The 19,811-nt window shown below is 46.2% G+C and overlaps 1 long non-coding RNA gene and 1 other non-coding gene across 2 annotated transcripts in view; one reads left to right on the forward strand and one right to left on the reverse strand.

The window, feature by feature from the left end:
- Positions 1-19,811, reverse strand: part of LOC126419336 (uncharacterized) — a 343,168-nt gene that overhangs the window by 115,854 nt on the left and 207,503 nt on the right. The gene's annotated exons all lie outside the window — the stretch shown is intronic.
- Trnat-ugu (transfer RNA threonine (anticodon UGU)) lies at positions 15,648-15,722 on the forward strand. The gene has a single exon. It is a non-coding gene; the product is annotated as a tRNA-Thr (tRNA).

Here is a 19,811-nt window from a genome sequence, read left to right on the forward strand (position 1 = left end):
CTGACCTTAATGACACTTCAGTAAAGATACACGTAACATGATTTTCTTCGGTGTGTTGAAGGTCCCTACTTTTATTAACTAATGTACAGTGTAGAGAGAAAGGTAGTTTTAAAATCAGCACAAGTAACTGTGTCTTTACGGGAAGACAAAAATGCTCTTCAGCTATTTCCGAGCCAGAAAATATGCATAGTAAGTTGCTTTTAGCTCAAAACTCTCATCTTGGCAGTTTTCGTTTGTCGTCCTAATGAAGTTTACACTGAATGTAGTCCGGTTTACAATTGTTTGGGCGATAGCCTGCTGACTAATGATGAGTCATTATAAGCTTATCACGCTAAAAATGATTTAATGATTGGTTCTATTGCTTCCGTTATTTTCTGTTGTAGGAGTAGCGCTCCTCAAAAGCGGTGTACAAAAGCGCATTGTCTTCGCAGTCGACCGTATCGGGTCTAAAGAGGCCCCCACACGTCCAACAATACTGTCAAACCGTCAACATACTGATCGTCTGAGCCCCCATACTGACGTACTTTCACTTCTAGAAATATTGACGAAGAGTGCTGATATCTTTCAAAATATTCTCACTATTGTCAATACCTACTGAACGGGTAAGGTAAACTTTTGATAGTTGGACCATATTCTCCGTTCATACGTTAACACAGGTTGGTGAACTAGCGACATGGCTTTAGTGTGTGTTTTTCATATTTTAAATTCGCCTTTGCGCATATCATTCACCAGATTGAATTGTTCAAGCTCTTTTAACAGGTGTATGCGAGGACAACCGTTTAGGATGGTCAATGGTGGATGCTCTGTGACACTGATGACTGTATTAATTTGAAATTATAGTACAGGTTGCTAAATTTCGTAGCAGTTGGGGAAAACGCATCCACTTCGAAAAATGCGTCATATATCTGCAGTTACTAGTAGGAGGTCTGCGAAATGCATATCAGTTTCCCAAATTATAACAAAATGTAAAAATAGAAATGGTTTTACATTAATTGCCTGAACGTATCCTTGTCAGACCAATTTAATTGCTTCACAGGTATCCACAGAATTTTACTAATTGTGTTTGCTGATTCTCAGAACTAAACTTCTAGCGTTCACACGACCTGCCTGTCACCAAAAATCTCAAAGTTACTCCTAATCTCTCGTCGACTACAACAGCTCCTCTGTATAACGCATTTTGCTTCTGTGTTTTACCTTGCATCAGTATTAATATTAATAACAGGGCTCATCGGAAAACAATTTATGAAATTTTTCGGTACGTGGTTGTGATCTGAGACAGTAAATTAACAGGTGAAAAGGTCCTTTTTTTCAACCTCACTTGGACTGTTCCCTATTTTTCGTTGTTGCATGCATGCAAGCTATAGGCAATGTAACTGCAGCATATGCTTTCTTTTGGGTGTTGTAAAACCATTCTGTCAACTGACAGTTTTTTCAGTGTTACTGATAGTGTGATGTCGCATCATTATGCTGAAGGTTTGACAAACTAGTACTGTCAATAAATGTTAAACCTGTGCAGGTCCCTTAACGTATCTGGTATGGGTACTATTTCATGGACTGTGGAACATTGTCAGATAATCTCCTCGAAACAAAATGTAACAATTCGGAATGAAGATGAAGTGTCATTGAGACAAAATTCTCCAAATGGCATTTAGTTTCTGCACCACACTCCTCTAATTTATTTATAACACAACAAGATGATTGTAAGAATATGTTGTAAACATAGTAGCTCTTCACTGGTAGACATTTGAATGTGGCTGTAGAAAAATAAAAAAAAAACGACAATAATAGCCAACACGTGACCTTGTATCTGTTTTACGCTGCGCTCTCGCTTGTCGAAGTGTCCGTAGTGCGTGTATGTTCATCATAGTCCACCTCATATCCATTGCGTACAAGCTCGGACAACAACGATCTCGTCAATTACGTAATATTTGTTATTGCGTTTGTGACAAGTACAAGCTAGTGTAAGAGGATTCCCTGCACTCTGCCGTAAATCATACGTGGACAATAATGAAGCGCGCACATTAATCAGGATTTCGTGCATCACACACACACATCATCAGAGATATATGAAGGTCTTAATCCCACGCTATGCGCCCTGTACAAGCACTTCCCGTTACATGTGTCTGGCTTACATACATAAACTGCCACGTCTATGTCTGTGTGCGTCAAAATGTATATAGTCTCCCGGGGAGTTACCCGGACAAGAAGGAAAAAATAAAGAATTTAGAACGGTAAGAGGGTGTAAGCTCTGACACTGTAGTGTAAGTACGCTAACAGATTGGATTTTAAGACAGTAAATGTTAAAAATAACCGAAACACACACTTACGTGCGCTGAAGCCTGATAAATTGCAGGCAACATCTAAATAAATGATGTGGCTTCGATGGGATTGGTGATATTAATTTTTCTTGAGTTTTGCTTACTATATTGTGTCGTGTCTCATTTTTCAGTCCTGGGCGCACAGTGAGCATGTGAAGATCCCTAAAACAATTGTGTCTCCCGCAAAGCATGAGGCGCCTGTTGAGGGGTTTCGCCTGATTTCATGCAGCCCACATAACGTAACATTCATGCGTTTATTTCTTCATGACAATTCCCGGATGCACGCTGCAGATGCAACAAAGACACTGTTGCAGCATTTTCGATGGGAAGTGTTTGACCACCCACCACACGCCTCGGCCTTGTGTATCTCTGATTTACATCTCTCCACTCTCTTGAACCGCTGGCTATGAGGACAGCATTTTGGCATAGACAACGGGCTGCAGGCCAGCGTAGGGAATGTGCGGGAATCACAGGTGGCTGCCTTCTGTGACGACGGCACTGGGAAGTAGCTCCCACGTTACGACGAATGTCTAAGCCGGAGCGGCGACTATATTGAGGCGTACTGAAAGGTATAGTTAAAGGTCGCGAATAATTTTATATTCACTGTGATTTCCATTTCCCAACGATCAGAGGTTGAAAACGAAATAGCTCTTGTATCTTACAAATAGTATAGTTATCACCTGATTAATTATAGAACTTTTACTGACGGAAGTGCTAAGAGAAGCGTCTTGGATCAAGGATCAGAGGGAGGTGACTAAGTGTTTAGAAAACTGTGCTCGCACTCGGTGAGGACGACGCTTCACATCAACATCTGAAAATTGTGATTTAGGTTTTTAGAGACTATTCGCAATCGTTTAAGACAAATTACCATTTTCTAAAAAAAAATAAAAAGGCTTGGTGGATTTGTTCAAATGGCTCTGAGCACTATGGGACTTAACTTCTAAGGTCATCAGTCCCCTAGAACTTAGAACTACTTAAACCTAACTAAACTACGGACATCACACACATCCATGCCCAAGGCATTATTCGAACCTGCGACCGTAGCGGTCGCGTGGTTCCGGACTGTAGCGCCTAGAACCGCTCGGCCACCCCGGCCCGCTTGGTGGATTTGTTTCCCCATATTCCCCCCCTCGCTCCCTCCCATTCCATGCTTCTTTTCCATCTGCAATTATCTCATTGTCATGGGGACGTTTAACTATAACCTTCGTTCTAATAAGGATGACACCAGTGAGACTGCTACGATACTATCTGAATGCCTTCTGCAGCCAGAACTGAAATCATACAGTATATGTTTCAGTAATGGCAAGAAAATCCTCAGGATAACACTGGGTGGCTATTTGCTTCTACGAAACAACGAATTAAATGTGTACTCGAGCTCATTGGGGTCAAAAGCAGATGCTAATAATGATGATGGTGGAAATCAGTACCGAATGGAATGAAAGATTGACAATTTAAAGCATATAACTGCAAAATTTATAAACCACCGTAAATAAATGTCGTGTGACTGGGGCTTCCCGTCGGGTAGATCGTTCACCGGGTGCAAGTCTTCTGATTTGACGCCATTTCGGCGACTTGCGGGTCGATGGGGATGACACAACACCCAGTCTCTGAGGAGAGAAAATCTCCGTCCCAACCGGGAATCGAACCCGGGCCCTTAGGTCTGACATTCTGTCGCGCTGACCACTCAGCTACGGGGGGGAGGGGGGGGGCGGACTAAACCACCTAGCCGAGCGGTTCTAGGCTCTACAGTCTGGTAACGCGCGACCGCTACGGTCGCAGGTTCGAATCCTGCCTCGGGCATGGGTGTGTGTGATGTCCTTAGGTTAGTTAGGTTTAAGTAGTTCTGCGTCCTAGGGGACTGATGACCTCAGAAGTTAAGTCCCATAGTGCTCAGAGCCATTTGAACCATTTGAACTAAACCACCGTGATGTGCATTTTAATATCCATTTTGAGATGAACATGTCCTCGAAGTTCATTAGTTTTGTACACGTCTGTCAAGTGTCTAAATATCCGTTACAGTATGCTGCAAAATGCTCATTTGATGAGGGCTATCTCCTGATATTTGGCAGATATACAAGGCGCTTTATGTTCCAACAACCTCAAACATCGCGATAGTAAATGGACGACATAATCTCTGCTTTACTGATGGTCAGATTATTCCATCTGTAATGGCTTCATTGACGACGAAACTGTAAGGTCAGAAAAAGAGAGAGAAAGAGGAGGAAAGAGAAAGAGAGAGAGAGAGAGAGAGAGAGAGAGAGAGAGAGAGAGAGGAGAGGGTGGATCGAGTGGGAGATGCAGAGCTGGATAAGCTACGAACGCGTACACGATCCGCGTGCTTCAGCGACTTGGACGCCTGCTAAGGCACCCAGCCCACGCGCAGCGGAGAACGAGTCCATCAGAGGAGGCGCCGCTCGCTCAGAAGGCCGTGCATCCCAAGGTCCAGCTGCTATCGAACCCGCAGCACGGACGCTTTAAGCCACGCTAAGTCCCCCTCGCTCACCATGAATTATTCAGATTTTCTCCCTCAGCTTCAAACCGAATTTCTTGCTCGCGGTCTCCCGATTTCCCGCCTCCCTTCCCCCCCCCCCCCCCTCCCATGTCCCTGTTCACACTCGCCGACAACTCGCCCCCCCCCCCCTTTTCCTTCCTGCCGTCCCCCTGGCTCTCCTTAACTCGACTATCTCGCGTGATCTCCGCCTTTACCTCGCTTACAAGTCAAACGTGCGCGTTTCTATCACGTGGCGCGCAGCCTGTCCCCCTTGTCTCCTGTGTGGAGGCACCTCTCTCCCGGCCGGCCCGTTGTATCAACCGTGTTGTCCCCTCCAGACGCTGCCGCAGGGCAGAGTAAAAATATAAACAGCGCCGGAGCGTCTCCTCCCACGGGGTCGCAGTTCCGCCGCCGGCCCCGCATTATACTTGTAAATTATTTGTCGTCAGCGGTTTGCGGCGCCTCGGCTGCTTTCGGCTTCGCTGAGCTCTGCGTTCTCGTGGCAGCCGCTAACAACCGCCCCCTGGAGCCACGGAGAAGACCTCTCTCTCTCTCTCCCTGCGGGAGCGTTCTTCAAACAACAGAGCAACTACAATGGGCCGCGTGCTGTAAAGTTGCCGGAGCGAAGGAAAGGAACCGTCTTTGTTCCCTTGCATTTATATTACCGTCATTTAGGTGCTGCAGTCATGCCTGCTTTCAGCGGTCTTCGTAAGACTTATGGTAGCCACGAACATGCATTAGTCGCTATTTATGACTTAATATTCTTGGAAGACACACTGCCGTATCAGTTGTATTATAGGCCTCGGATTTATTGCGGTAATATCGGCAATGCTGCTTTTAGTGGTAATAGGACGACGAGAAGACGGAAGAACGTCGTTTGATGCAGCGATTCTACTCGTTGAAATTGCTGCTGCAGCCTTGCCAATGATCCATTCGTGTCTGATGTAAGTAATGACGTCGAGGGTAGTAGTTATTTTAGTAGTTGGGTTGGGTTGAGTGGGGGGAGGAGACCAGACAGTGAGGTCATCGGTCTCATCGGATTAGGGAAGGACGGGGAAGGAAGCCGGCCGTGCCTTTTCAAAGGAACCATCCCAGTATTTGCCTGGAGCGATTTAGGGAAATCACAGAAAACCTGAATCAGGATGGCCGCACGCGTGATTGAACCGTCGTCCTCCCGAATGCAGTGTCCGTCTCCTTCCACGGCGTATAGCAAAGACCTAACCGCGGCCGCGGCCAGAGTTCACACTTAATCCGTCATCTCACGGGACGTAAAAACATACGTGGACCAGGGGCTGGTGACGTCACAGCGTGGGACTCCACTTTACACTACAATGCGAAGCGGTGAAATGAAGAGTCCGGCACGGCACAGATTTTTGCCACGCTGAGAGGAACATGGCCAATGAGGTGCGGCATCGGTTGTCAGAAGCAGGAATTAGGAGACGCCGTTTTGTATGGAATTCGTGAAGAATCCGGCATAAAAAAGAGGAGGCACACAGCCTTCAGTCGCAATCCCGTAAGTTTTTACTACTCTCGTATATCTAAATTTCGGCTATAAATCGCCATCTTAAGTTCATTGGGTTACAATCCAACAAACCCACGCCAATAGAAGCCTGTACACCAGTAAGATCGTGTGGTGACATGTACTGCCACAAGCCTTTTTTGATTGTAGCCGAAATGCACCGAAGACAGCCGTTTACAGCCGAAATTATGATATGCAAAAATAAAAAAATCTAATGGGATTGTGACTGATTGCTGTGTTCCTCTCCTTCCTTACAGTATGCGGTCGCTGTGCAGAACAGTTCCTTACGGAATCTAAGTTGCTAAGCTTCTGGCATGTCAGATTTTTGCCTCGTGGAGAGGACCATGGTCAATGAGATGAGGCACTGATTTTAAGTCAGAAGCAGAGATCCTCAATGTGCTGATTCTTTGAAAAAGCTTATAATCATACCACGTGCTGTAGCCTAGGTTTAGGCAATACTGCAGTACAACCAGATCCGTCGGGTTGCCAACCTGGCAGACATCAGAAACATAACAACAACAACACGTTTATGGTCAGTCTTGCGGAAGGCGCTACTCGTACAGGCGGCGTCAGCATCGCTGAACTATTCCTTACACTGGTCACATGTACGAAAATAGAGCGGGATAATTAACTTCTGCTTTGCCGGTATTTAGAAGGCTGGACGGCTCCACGACACCCAGCTGAATTTCGACTACAGTCAAAACATAAGAATCTACCAGCCAGTTCTACGATTGATTATCCAAGACCAGCGTAGCAGTGGTGACCTTCGAGCGACCTGCTAGGTTTCTACTCTGGTTCACTAATATTCAGCCGGTCGGGGTGGCCGAGCGGTTCTAGGTGCTACAGTCTGGAAGCGTGCGACCGTGCGACCGCTACGCTACGGTCGCAGGTTAGAATCCTGCCTCGGGCACGGGTGTGTGTGATGTCCTTAGGTTAATTAGGTTTAAGTAGTTCTAAGTCCTAGGGGACTGATGACCTCAGAAGTTAAGTCCCATAGTGCCCAGAGCCTTTTTTTTGTCTGCCGCGAACGAAAATGCCGCCATCATTTTCAAGCAAACAGAACCCGGATTCATCCGGAAACACTAACTGATGGTTTTCCTGTCCCCAGTGATATCGTTCCATACACCATTGCCGTCTAGCATGTTTCTGCACATTCATCAAGGGCAGACGGAGAAATGGACGACGAGCACGTAACCCATGGCGTAATAAACGGCGACGAAAAGTCACCCCTGATAGTGTACGATGTTTATGCCAATTCCGAGAACGACGTAGATCTGACCTGCAATGATATTCGGATGAGGCGTCGATCTTCTCATTGGGGTTGGTCTGGGTGGTGCGACCTACCCATCTCGTCGCGTTCTACAGCCTTCCGTGAACCATTCTACACAAATCCGTTGCAATGCCGAAACACTTCGTCCTACACGAGCAGCAATTTCTCGGATGTATGCATCACATTCTCTCATGCCAATAATGTGCCCTCTTTAAAACTCACTGATTTGGTGGAGAGGTTCGAGCATACGTCTGCGAGGCATCCTGTACGTCTGCTCAAAGTCACACTGATCCATTACCTTCGGTTCATAGCAACAACGAGAGCCGTCGACACATTTTACTAGTCGGTGGTGTTGCGCCTCGATATCGCTGTTGACCTTGAACCTGCGAGCCGACGTGGTTCAGATGCTAATCATTTCTGCAGAATGTGAACGTCCTATTTCTAGAGCAAGCTCGTGCAAACTGTGCCCCTGGGGCGCTAGCGCCCGCGATCGCCCGCGGCCAGCGCCCCTGGCGAATTCGTATGTTGCTGTAGTGGCCGAGCCGTGCCGCTTAGCTGGCCGTGCGGACCGCCCGAACGCCAGTCGATAGATATATTTGTTCGCCAGTTTTTCCTTCGGGCAGGGGACGTCTTACAAGTGCTACAGTGCCATATCAGCCTGAAGGACCGCTTTCTTATGTGTAAAACTTTGGACGACTTTTACAGCTGTCTTCCACGAGAGAAATATCCTCTTTTGCACAAGCACGCGGCCAAAGTTCTCTCAATGTTTGGTTCCACGTATATTTGTGAGCGCTTTTTGTCTCTTTTAAAGCTTGCTAAAACTAAGTACCGTTCACTCCTTGGCGATAAAAATTTGACCAATTCTTTGAGGTTAGCAGTCTCACGGAATATTGTACCAAGCCTAGACAAAATCCTTTCCTCGAAAAAGTTCTCTCAATGTTTGGTTCCACGTATATTTGTGAGCGCTTTTTGTCTCTTTTAAAGCTTGCTAAAACTAAGTACCGTTCACTCCTTGGCGATAAAAATTTGACCAATTCTTTGAGGTTAGCAGTCTCACGGAATATTGTACCAAGCCTAGACAAAATCCTTTCCTCGAAAAAGTTCTCTCAATGTTTGGTTCCACGTATATTTGTGAGCGCTTTTTGTCTCTTTTAAAGCTTGCTAAAATTAAGTACCGTTCACTCCTTGGCGATAAAAATTTGACCAATTCTTTGAGGTTAGCAGTCTCACGGAATATTGTACCAAGCCTAGACAAAATCCTTTCCTCGAAAAAGTTCTCTCAATGTTTGGTTCCACGTATATTTGTGAGCGCTTTTTGTCTCTTTTAAAGCTTGCTAAAACTAAGTACCGTTCACTCCTTGGCGATAAAAATTTGACCAATTCTTTGAGGTTAGCAGTCTCACGGAATATTGTACCAAGCCTAGACAAAATCGTTTCCTCGAAAAAGAAATGTTAATTGTCTTCTTTAACAATGTTGACTGTAAGAATTAAAGAGCTCTATAACCTTAATTCTATTTTAATAAGTTCTCAAACTTGGTCAGTTAAAATTATTACGTACAAAACAGCAAACTAAGGATCCGATTTCTAAACTCTGAAAAGGGATACAAAAAATTGTAGCACGAAGTATAACAAAAATACTTACTTGTAACTACTAACAGTAAGAATGAGACTCTATATCTTTTACATAAAATTAATTCTAAAATAGAATATTTTGCTTACGTTAGATCTGACCGCGGGACAGTCCAACGCAGAGCAGTGCTGTGCGGTGTCACTCGCTCTGCAGCTCTCTCTCTCTCTCTCTCTCTCTCTCTCTCTCTCTCTCTCTCTCGCTCCTATGGCGACACTAGCGACACACGGTCGCGGACGGGGCGCTGAACTTCACCACCGGGCGCAATTCTTGGATGAGCCTGCTCTAGACGTTCAAGGTGTTCTGTTTTTTGCGTGATCATGAATGTGCTTAACGTTTGCTGCCACATTCAAGTGCACTTCTTAATTAATTAAACATCCTACATTCAACACATGTGAACACCAGCGTGAGTGTAAATTACAAAGCATTAACACGCTGAAGTGGAGCGAGAGCGGCGGCACCTAGCGGCGCGTGAGCTGCGGCCAGCGACGAGACTCCAGGCCACGTGTGGGAGCCACGTGGGCCGGCGCTGGTGTAATATTCAGGGAGCGCGCGCGGCGAAGATGCACGGCGGCAGCGGCGGGCGCAGGGGAACAAGGCCGGCCGTCCCCCGAGTGCCGCCAACCAGGAGTGATGGCGGATTCCGCAGCGCAGCGCCTCCAAGATACGCACTGCGCCACTCCGCTACTCAAGGACGCCGGCGTGCAGGCCGAGCTGCCTGCTGGCGCGGGAACACTCCCAGACTGGCCCGTGCGAATATCAGGTTTACCGGCACGAAATGAGCGTTAAGATACAAATGTGTCGATAGGGAACATTTGTTGTGACCAAGCCTTAATTTTTATTTGTTTGGTTGGTATGACATGTCAAAGATATTTAGTATACATCAAGTCGTGGAACAAACATCATCATATGTTTCATCGTGTTAACAATGTCGAATTTTGTGCCGGAAAGTGATGATTTGCGGAAAGCATGAAATTTTTGTTATCATTTGAAAAAAAGTGCTGCAGAGTCGCTTGTCGAGGCATATGGTGATCAAACACTATCAGACGCAACATGCAAAAGATGGTTTCAACGGTTCAGAAATAATGATTTTGATGTAAGAAATGAAGAACGTGGAAGACCACCTGAAACGTCCCTTTAGAAAAACTATACATGACTGTGCTTACACTGACACACAATATTTTTAGCGCAACGCAATCTGACTTTCAATAATCCCTACAAAAGAATGGCCCTGACTAACATTAACCTATACCTTTCACAAATCACTTACCTCACAAAAATCTTCGTTACTCGAACTACTGCAATACAGCGAGCGCCACTATTGCCAGCTAAATAAAAGATTCAAACAACACTACAATAGCAAATATTACGCCAATGCTAACCAGCCACAGACTGCACACAGCACAGCCAGTGATTTTCATACAGACCACTACGTGGCGTTACCAATAAGAAAACCTAAACAGCCTACTTACACACCAAAAAAGGTCGAAGACGCCGAATTGCAAGCAATATTGGATGAAGATGATACTTTGAGTCAGAAGTAAATGGCAGCAATCCTAAATGTTGCACAACAAACAATTTCTGACCGTTTGAAAGCCATGGGAAAGACCCAAAAGTGTGGAAAATGGGTGCCACATGAATTGAATGAAAGACAGATGGAAAACCGAGAAACCATTTGTCAAATTTTGGTTCAAAGACATGAAAGAAAATCAATTTTGCATCGAATTGCTACTGGCGATGAAAAATGGATTTATTTTAAGAATCCTAAACGGGAAAAATCATGGGTTAATCCGGGACAACCATCAACATCGACTGCAAAACCAGATCGATTCGGCAAGAAGACAATGCTCTGTGTTTGGTGGGATCAGGAAGGTGTGGTGTGCCGTGTACTTCTAAAACCCGGTGAAACTGTGAATACTAATCGCTACAGACAACAAATGATCAATTTGAATTATGCATTGATCGAAAAAAGACCAGAATGGGCCAGAAGACAGGGCAAAGTAATTTTTTTACACGACAATGCACCTGCACACAAAGCAAAACTGGTTCTGGATACAATCAAAACACTTGGCTGGGAGCTGCTACTCCATCTGCCGTATTCACCAGACTTGGCCCCTTCCGACTACCATTTGTTTTCATCAATGGGATACACATTGGCTGAGGAACACTTCGATTCCTACGAAGAAGTCGAAAATTGGGCGTCTGATTGGTTTGCTTCAAAAGACGAACATTTCTATTGGCGTGGTGTCCACAAATTGTCAGAAAAGTGGTCAAAATGTATAGAAAGCAATGGTCAGTACTTTGAATAAAATGTTTTTACTTTTCAATTCAATATTAGTGTTTCATTTTCACAAAAAAAAAAAACGCTCATTTCATACCAGTACACTTGGTAGTAGGTGGGTTAAACATTGAGGTCGCTACGGGCATAATACTAATAGCTCCTCTGTGTACAGGAAGCAGTACCCAAGTATCCTTTATCCTTCAAGACGGGAGAAGATGTTTAATCCAAATTTGCACAAGAAGATAAAAACATCCGATTGCTGGGAATCGAGTACAGTCCCTTTACTCTGCTTACAAAAACATAATGGATATCTTTAATTACGGAGACATAACTGTAATGAATAATCCATTACGGATTTTGTTGAACTTTCTGACTATATCTACACACCCATACATATCTGCTACAAGTCTCTAGAGGGTGACCCTTACTAACGTTTAGATATCTGCAAAGCCATGCAGAGGCAATGAGACAAGTAATTCAATATAAGACACTTTTCGGCGGGGGGTTGCAAATGTCTGGAAATACCCAAAAAGTGGATGTCAAAAATTGAACATGTGGCGTCACCACATGACGTACACTACTGGCCATTAACATTGCTACACCACAAAGATGACGTGCTACAGACGTGAAATTTAACCGACAGGAAGAAGATGCGAATGATTAGCTTTTCAGAGCATTCACACAAGGTTGGTGCCGGTGGCGACCCCTAGAACGTGCTGACGTCAGAAAAGTTTCCAACCGATTTCTCATACACAAACAGCAGTTGACCAGCGTTGCCTTGTGAAACGTTGTTGTAATGCCTCGTGTAAGGAGGAGAAATGCGTACCATCGCGTTTCCGACGTTGATAATTGTCGGATTGTAGCCTATCGCGATTGCGGTTTATCGTATCGCGACATTGCTGCTCGCGTTGGTCGAGATCCAATAACTGTTAGAATACTGAATCGGTGGGTTCAGGAGGGTAATTCGGATCGCCGTCCTGGATTCCAACGGCCTCGTATCACTAGCAGTCGAGATGACAGGCATCTTATACGCATGGCTGTAGCGGATCGTGCAGCCACGCCTCGATCCCTGAGTCAACAGATGGGGACGTTTGCAAGACAACAACCATCTGCACGAACAGTTCGACGACATTTGCAGCAGCATGGACTATCAGCTCGGAGACCATGGCTGCAGTTACCCTTGACGCTGCATCACAGACAGGAGCGCCTGCGATGATGTACTCAGCGACGAACCTGGGTGCACGAATGGCAAAACGTCTTTTTCTGATGAATTCAGGTTTCCTGTTTACAGCATCATGATGGTCACATTCGTGTTTGGCGACTTCGCGGTGAACGCACATTGGAAGCGTGTATTCGTCATCGCCATACTGGCGTATCACCCGGCGTGATGGTATGTGGTGCCATTGGTTACACGTCTCGCTCACCTCTTGTTCGTACTGACGGCACTTTGAACAGTGGACGTTACGTTTCAGATGTGTTACGACCCGTGGCTCTACTCTTCATTCGATCCCCGCGAAACCCTACATTTCAGCAGTATAATGCACGACCGCATGTTGCAGGTCTTGTAAGGGCCTTTCTGGACACAGAAAATGTTCAACTGCTACCCTGGCCAGCACATTCTCCAGATTTCTCACCAACTGAAAACGTCTGGTCAATGGTGGCCAAGCAACTGGCTCGTCACAATACGCCAGTCACTACTCTTGATGAACTGTGGTATCGTGTTGAAGCTGCATGGGCAGCTGTACCTGTAAACGCCATCCAAGCTGTGTTTGACTCAATGCCCAGGCGTATCAAGGCCGTTATTGCGGCCAGAGGTGGTTGTTCTGGTCACTTATTTCTCAGGATCTATGCACCCAAATTGGTGAAAATGTTATCACATGTCAGTTCTAGAATGATATATTTGTCCAATGAATACCCGTTTATCATCTGCATTTCTTCTTGGTGTAGCATTTTTAATGGCCAGTAGTGTACTTCGCCGCACGCGCAGCGGGTGAGGCTATCACCTGGCACTGCTAACCCAGCTACTCACGTCGGTGTGGCTCTGGACCCAAGCGCGCGACTGCAGCGCGTAGAGCTCAGGGTTCGAGTACTGTGTCTGGCAAGCAGTAATTTTTCTCATTGCGTTGGAAAATTGTGTGTTTACACTGAGGGAAAGCTATCGAAGCAAATGGTTGTAGCTTTGTCACAATTGGTAATGAGAAGCACCTGTTTCTTTATTTCTTGACGGTGACTAGTTTCGGACAGCATCAAGAAAAAATAACATACTTCTCAGTGCAACGTATGACGACGCTAGAACCATTTATTTCAGTTGTAAGACAAGTTACGGACCAATTTCTTACATGCACCTTGCTGTGAGTTCGTAAAATTTATTATTTTGTTTACGGGTCGCTCCGTCTCCGCTCATATTAAATTACTTTTCTTAGCGTCATCTACATCATTCTGAGGGTTTTTAAACGTTAAGAGGATTCAGCCTGTACGTATCGTAAATTCAAATCCCACACAGCGTTTTTTTGTCCGTATGTTAAGGCTAATGCTACCAATTGCTGTAGGGATTTTTATATGGCTTTTACTAATAGACGAACTGATTTACGAGGAAGGCTTGACTACGTAATTAATTACCCATAAGCCAGACAAATCTTCCAGCCGTAGATATCTAGCTAACGCTATCCGTCCGAAGCAGGGGCGGGTCGCTAGCATTTAATAGACTGCAGCTGCAGACACATGGGGCGAATTTCTTTCATAAAACCTACGTTCGCATGCGACTAAAATATGGTTGCACAGTGTACGTCATGGTTCTGTTTAAAGGTACTGGATGCAGTAAACCATATGCACATTAGACTGGCTTAGGCGGTTGCAGAAACAGCCTCATACCCGCCTCTGTGCAGAGGCAAGATCTCCCCATTGTGCGACATGCAGTTACAGCGAGCTCGAATTCGAGCTTGAGACTGAACAATCAGTGGAACGAACGTCTGACGGCAGCCAAACATGAAAGCCATTTTCCTTCCGAGTAAAAGGATTTTTAGGGGGCCTTTGTGTAGCAGACAGGGACTGTTAAGATTGGATGTCTGTAGGCCCTACACTTTACTAGGAAAACAAGGAGTACACGCCAGTTTTCGGTATTCTATGCAGAACTATGGACGATAAAGAAGGCACTGATCGGTTGATGTTTCTAGATGGAGAGAGGCTTTCTGTCTGCTCAGACTCTCTTACTGGTATGCCGGCTATTCGCAAATGTACCCGGCAATTAAGATAATTGAAACGGTTATCTAAATTATCCTTCTCCTACAAAGGAAGGAAAAAGAGGTGGTATTCTGCTGGGTATCAGGAGACATTGGTATCGAAGGAAAAGAGGTAGCTGACAGACAGAGAAAGCAGCCTGCCAGGAAAACATTACAGTTCACTATGACATCCACGCACAGGCTTTACTGTCATGGATAACAAGGGGAGTTATGTCTGAGACGGAAACACAATGGCAGGAAGTGCAGAACAACGGGCAGCGATCACACAGCCGACAATTCAACCACTGCGCACGTCCTACCAGTCTCAAAGAAGGGGTGAAGTGGTCCTCAATAGCCTTCGTATTAGACTATATCCAACGGCACACGCTAACCTCTACACACAACTCTTCCGACAAGATCTCCCGCAGTGCAGTGCTCGTAAGCTTCACCCAGAGAGCAACATGATTTCATACCTTGTATTTGCTGAAAGATGAAAACCTTTTTCTTATAATCTTAGGCGATAATAAAACGATGCCAAGGAAACACGTAGCCCTCCCCAAACAAACTTCTTTAAAGAATCGAACTCCCATGTTGTCGTATTTCCTGAATAGTGTGTCGTTGAATTTACTGGTATATGTAGATTATGTGTGTGTGGACACTGACTGCAAAATACGTTGCAAGTAGAGTTCGATAATAAATTAAAATGTCGAGCCAGATGCTGATATTTTACTGCATGAACAGCGAGAATGTACTAAGCGACATAAGTATTTTTCCTTTCATTATTTTGTGGGAGGTGTCAGTGTTCCTAATAATGGGTAAATATCTATTAGGAACACTACGAATGTAGGTTGTGGACAGTTGGGAATGTGGGTCTCACAGGAAGCGTGCAAGGGATAAGTCCCTGCAGTCGCACTATCCTCTGTGCCCTCGGTGGCTCAGATGGATAGAGCGTCTGCCATGTAAGCATGAGATCCCGGGTTCGAGTCCCGGTCGGGGCACACATTTTCAGCTGTCCCCATTGATGTATATCAACAACCCCTGTCGGCAGCTAAGGTTTTCGATTTAATTATCATTTATTTCCACAGTCTACGTCCCGAAATCGAGTTTCACATTTCCTCCAGATGCGAATCCGTCGTGTATGACTCTCCAGGCCTAATCAGGACTTATCTGTGAAAAGAACATTGGCTCACTGTTCGACTGCACTGTCCAGATGACATGTCGACGACTCCACTCTAGTGTGAAAACGCGTCAAAGGTATACAGCAGGTCTCCAACAATAAAGGCCTCTCTGCTGAAGACTTCTGTATACCGTTTGCATCGATACCTCACGTCCAGTGGATACTGCGGTGTCAGTTGCCTAGCAGTACTACGGCGATACCGCCGAGCCCTTACAGCGAAATAACGGTCCTCTCTTTCTGATGTCACAAGCGATCGACCGTGCCCTGGTCTTCAGGAAACAGTTTCGGTCTCTACAAACTGTTGCCACATCGGAGAAACAATACAACGATTCACATTAACCCATCAGGTCACATCAGTTCGCCACTGTTCTGAGTCCATTCTTCCTATGACAAGCGGGGCGGGGTATCCGCGTGGTTTGAGGCGCCTTGCCACGGTTCTCGCGGCTTCTCCTGTCGGAGGTTCGAGCCATCCCTCGGGCATGGGTGTGTGTGTGTGTGTGTGTGTATTGTCTTTAGCGTAAGTTAGTTTAAGTTAGATTAACAAGTGTGTAAGCTAACGACCGTTGACCTCAGCAGTTTGGTCCCACAGGAACTTATCACCAGCCGGCCGCGGTAGCCGTGCGCTTCTAGGCGCTGCAGTCCGGAACCGCGGGATTGCTACGGTCGCAGGTTCGAATCCTGCCTCGGGCATGGATGTGTGTGATGTCCGTAGGTTAGTTAGGTTTAAGTAATTCTAAGTTCTAGGGGACTGATGACCCGAGATGTTAAGTCCCACAGTGCTCAGAGCCATTTGAACCATTTTTTGAACTTATCGCGAAAATTTCCTATGGCCCTCCGCTGCAGAGAGTCTGGTAGGCTTCTTCCCTGTGCAATACTGGACCGTCTGTGGCTGCATTAACAGCAATTGTGGATGAGGGATACCCAGTAAACACTATCTCGTTTTACAGGTGCGCTGAAGTCATCGTTGGCTTGGTTGTCCATTGACCGCAACGCCACCTTCCGTGCAGAACATGATCGTACGGACATCTGTTGACTTTCGCATGATTCCATGGTGAATTAGACAAACAACGGCTTGTTTCTTTAATTTTGGACTCCAGTGTATTCCGATACTCGCAAACTCAGTCATCAAAATTTACAGCGTAGTTCCCGTTGACGTAGAATCACGTAATTTGGCAAGGTTTCACAGTACAACCAAAGTGGAAAATCCGAAAAATTGTTTATTTGTAGTTCTATGACACGAAAAAAAAATTTTTTTTACTTGTTGTTAGTACACTACTGGCCATTAAAATTGCTACACCACGAAGATGACGTGCTACAGAAGCGAAAATTTACCGACAGGAGGAAGAGGCTGTAATATGGAAATGATTAGCTTTTCTGAGCATTCACACAAGGTTGGCGCCGGTGGCGACACTTACAATGTGCTGACATGAGGAAAGTTTCCAACTGACGCCTCATACACAAATAGCAGTTTGAGCCGGCCGCGGTGGTCTAGCGGTTCTAGGCGCTCAGTCCGGAACCGCGCGACTGCTACGGTCGCAGGTTCGAATCCTGCCTCGGGCATGGATGTGTGTCATGTCCTTAGGTTAGATACGTTTAAGTAGTTCTGAGTTCTAGGGGACTGATGACCACAGATGTTAAGTCCCATAGTGCTCAGAGCCATTTTTGAACCAAACAGCAGTTGACCGGCGTTGCCTGGTGAAACGTTGTTGTGATGCCTCGTGAAAGAAGGAGAAATGCGTACCATCACGTTTCCGACTTTGAAAAAGGTCGGATTGTAGCCTATCGTGATTGCGGTCTATCCTATCGCGACAATGCTGCTCGCGTTGGTCGAGATCCAATGACTGTTAGCAGAATTTGGAATCGGTGGGTTCAGGAGGGTAATACGGAACGCCATGCTGAATCCCAAAGGCCTCGCATCACTAGCAGTCGAGATGACAGGCATCTTATCCGCGTGGCTGTAACGGATCATGCAGCCACGTCTCGAGCCCTGAGTCAACAGATGGGGACGTTTGCAAGACAACAACCATCTACACGAACAGTTTGACGACGTTTGCAGCAGCATGGACTATCAGCTCGGAGACCATGGCTGCGGTTACCCTTGACGCTGCATCACAGACAGGAGCGCCTGCGATGGTATACTCAACGACGAACCTGGGTGCACGAATGGCAAAACGTCATTTTTTCGGATGAATCCAGGTTCTGTTTGCAGCATCATGATGGTCGCATCCGTCTTTGGCGACATCGCAGTCCACGCACAATGGAAGCATGTATTCGTCATCGCCATACTGGCCTATCACCCGGCGTGATGGTATGGGGTACCATTGGTTACACGTCTCTATACCTCTTGTTCGCATTGACGGCACTTTGAACAGTGGACGTTACATTTCAGATGTGTTACGACCCGTGGCTCTACCCTTCAGTCGATCCCTTCGAAACCCTACATTTCAGCAGGATAATGCACGACCGCATGTTGCAGGTCCTGTACGGGCCTTTCTGGATACAGCAAATGTTCAACTGCTACCCTGGCCAGCACATTATCCAGTTCTCTCACCAATTGAAAACGTCTGGTCAATGGTGGCCGAGAAACTGGGTTGTCACAATACGCCAGTCACTACTCTTGATGAACTGTGGTATCGTATTGAAGCTGCATGGGGAGCTGTACCTGGACACGCCATCCAAGCTCTGTTTGACTCCATGCCCAGGCGTATCAAGGCCGTTATTACGGCCAAAGGTGGTTTTTATGGGTACTGATTTCTCAGGATCTATGCACCCAAATTGTGTGTAAGTGTAATCACATGACAGTTCTAGTATTTTTGTCCAATGAATACCCGTTTACCATTTGCATTTCTTCTTGGTATAGCAATTTTAATGGGCAGTAGTGTATGTCGTCTGTCTGTCTGTCCGTCGGTCAGACCTCCTTTTTCTCAGGAACCGGTAGATGTGTCAAGCTGAACTTTATGCCACACACTAAGTTCTGTAGTCCCTTGGCGGTGGAATAAAAGGCAAAAGTTGTCAAGATTAACGATTCATGAAATGAATTTGAAATTAAGTTTGCACCGAACCCCCAGTGTGTAAGTAGTATTGGCAATGGCCTTTTTTTTCGCGTTAGGTATCGATGGACCAATTTAATTTCCATCAGCTTCTTTTCTTTCGTTCTTGACGACTGTGGTGTAAAGCAAATTACGAGTTTCTCGAACTGCAGACTAAGATGGTGGAGAACGCCAATAGTGGGGCAAGTAACTGATGGACAGTTTTCAACGACAATTTGATGTTGACTCAGTGCTGAACCTCTAAGTCTCTGTGAACGAGGTCTCCGAGTGCGGCATTGGAAATCAACTTGAATGCCACGTAGAGGAACAATGACACGTGGGTGCTGGAGCTGAGGCGTTGCCTCCCGGGACCGGCGCTAACAGGAATTTCGTCCCGAGTTCGCTCCGCGGCCGACAACCATCGTGGGAGTTGGCCTCCCTCGCCGTAACAAGCCGATAATAAAACCGAACCGGGGAGAAGGAGAGCGCGCGGGCCCTCGCGTGGGAGCCGGCCGGCGGCCGTGTACCGCTATTAAGGCTATCTGCTGAAAGCGTGCGCAGGCGATGTCGCAGAACGCGCCTATCGGCGGCGGGCCCTATCGCGGTCACGACCCGCCCATTTGCATCTCAATGCGCGGGGCAGTACCGAACGGGCCGAGTAAAATGTCATTTGTCTCGGCGAGCGCCGGGGAAGGCAAGCGCAGCGCCCAGATAGCTTCGAACCGCGGAGCTTGTCAGGTCTCCCGATAGCAGACGATACTATCGGCCCCGGCAACAGCGCAGCGTATTCTTTCTTTCAGAGGTACCGCACCTTCGACAGCACTGTCGCATTCCTCGCAACTCACGTACTCGCACGCATGTGAAGGGTCTGTTGTTTCTTC

Source organism: Schistocerca serialis, chromosome 9 (assembly GCF_023864345.2).
Source record: "Schistocerca serialis cubense isolate TAMUIC-IGC-003099 chromosome 9, iqSchSeri2.2, whole genome shotgun sequence".
Taxonomy (NCBI): Eukaryota; Metazoa; Arthropoda; class Insecta; order Orthoptera; family Acrididae; genus Schistocerca; species Schistocerca serialis.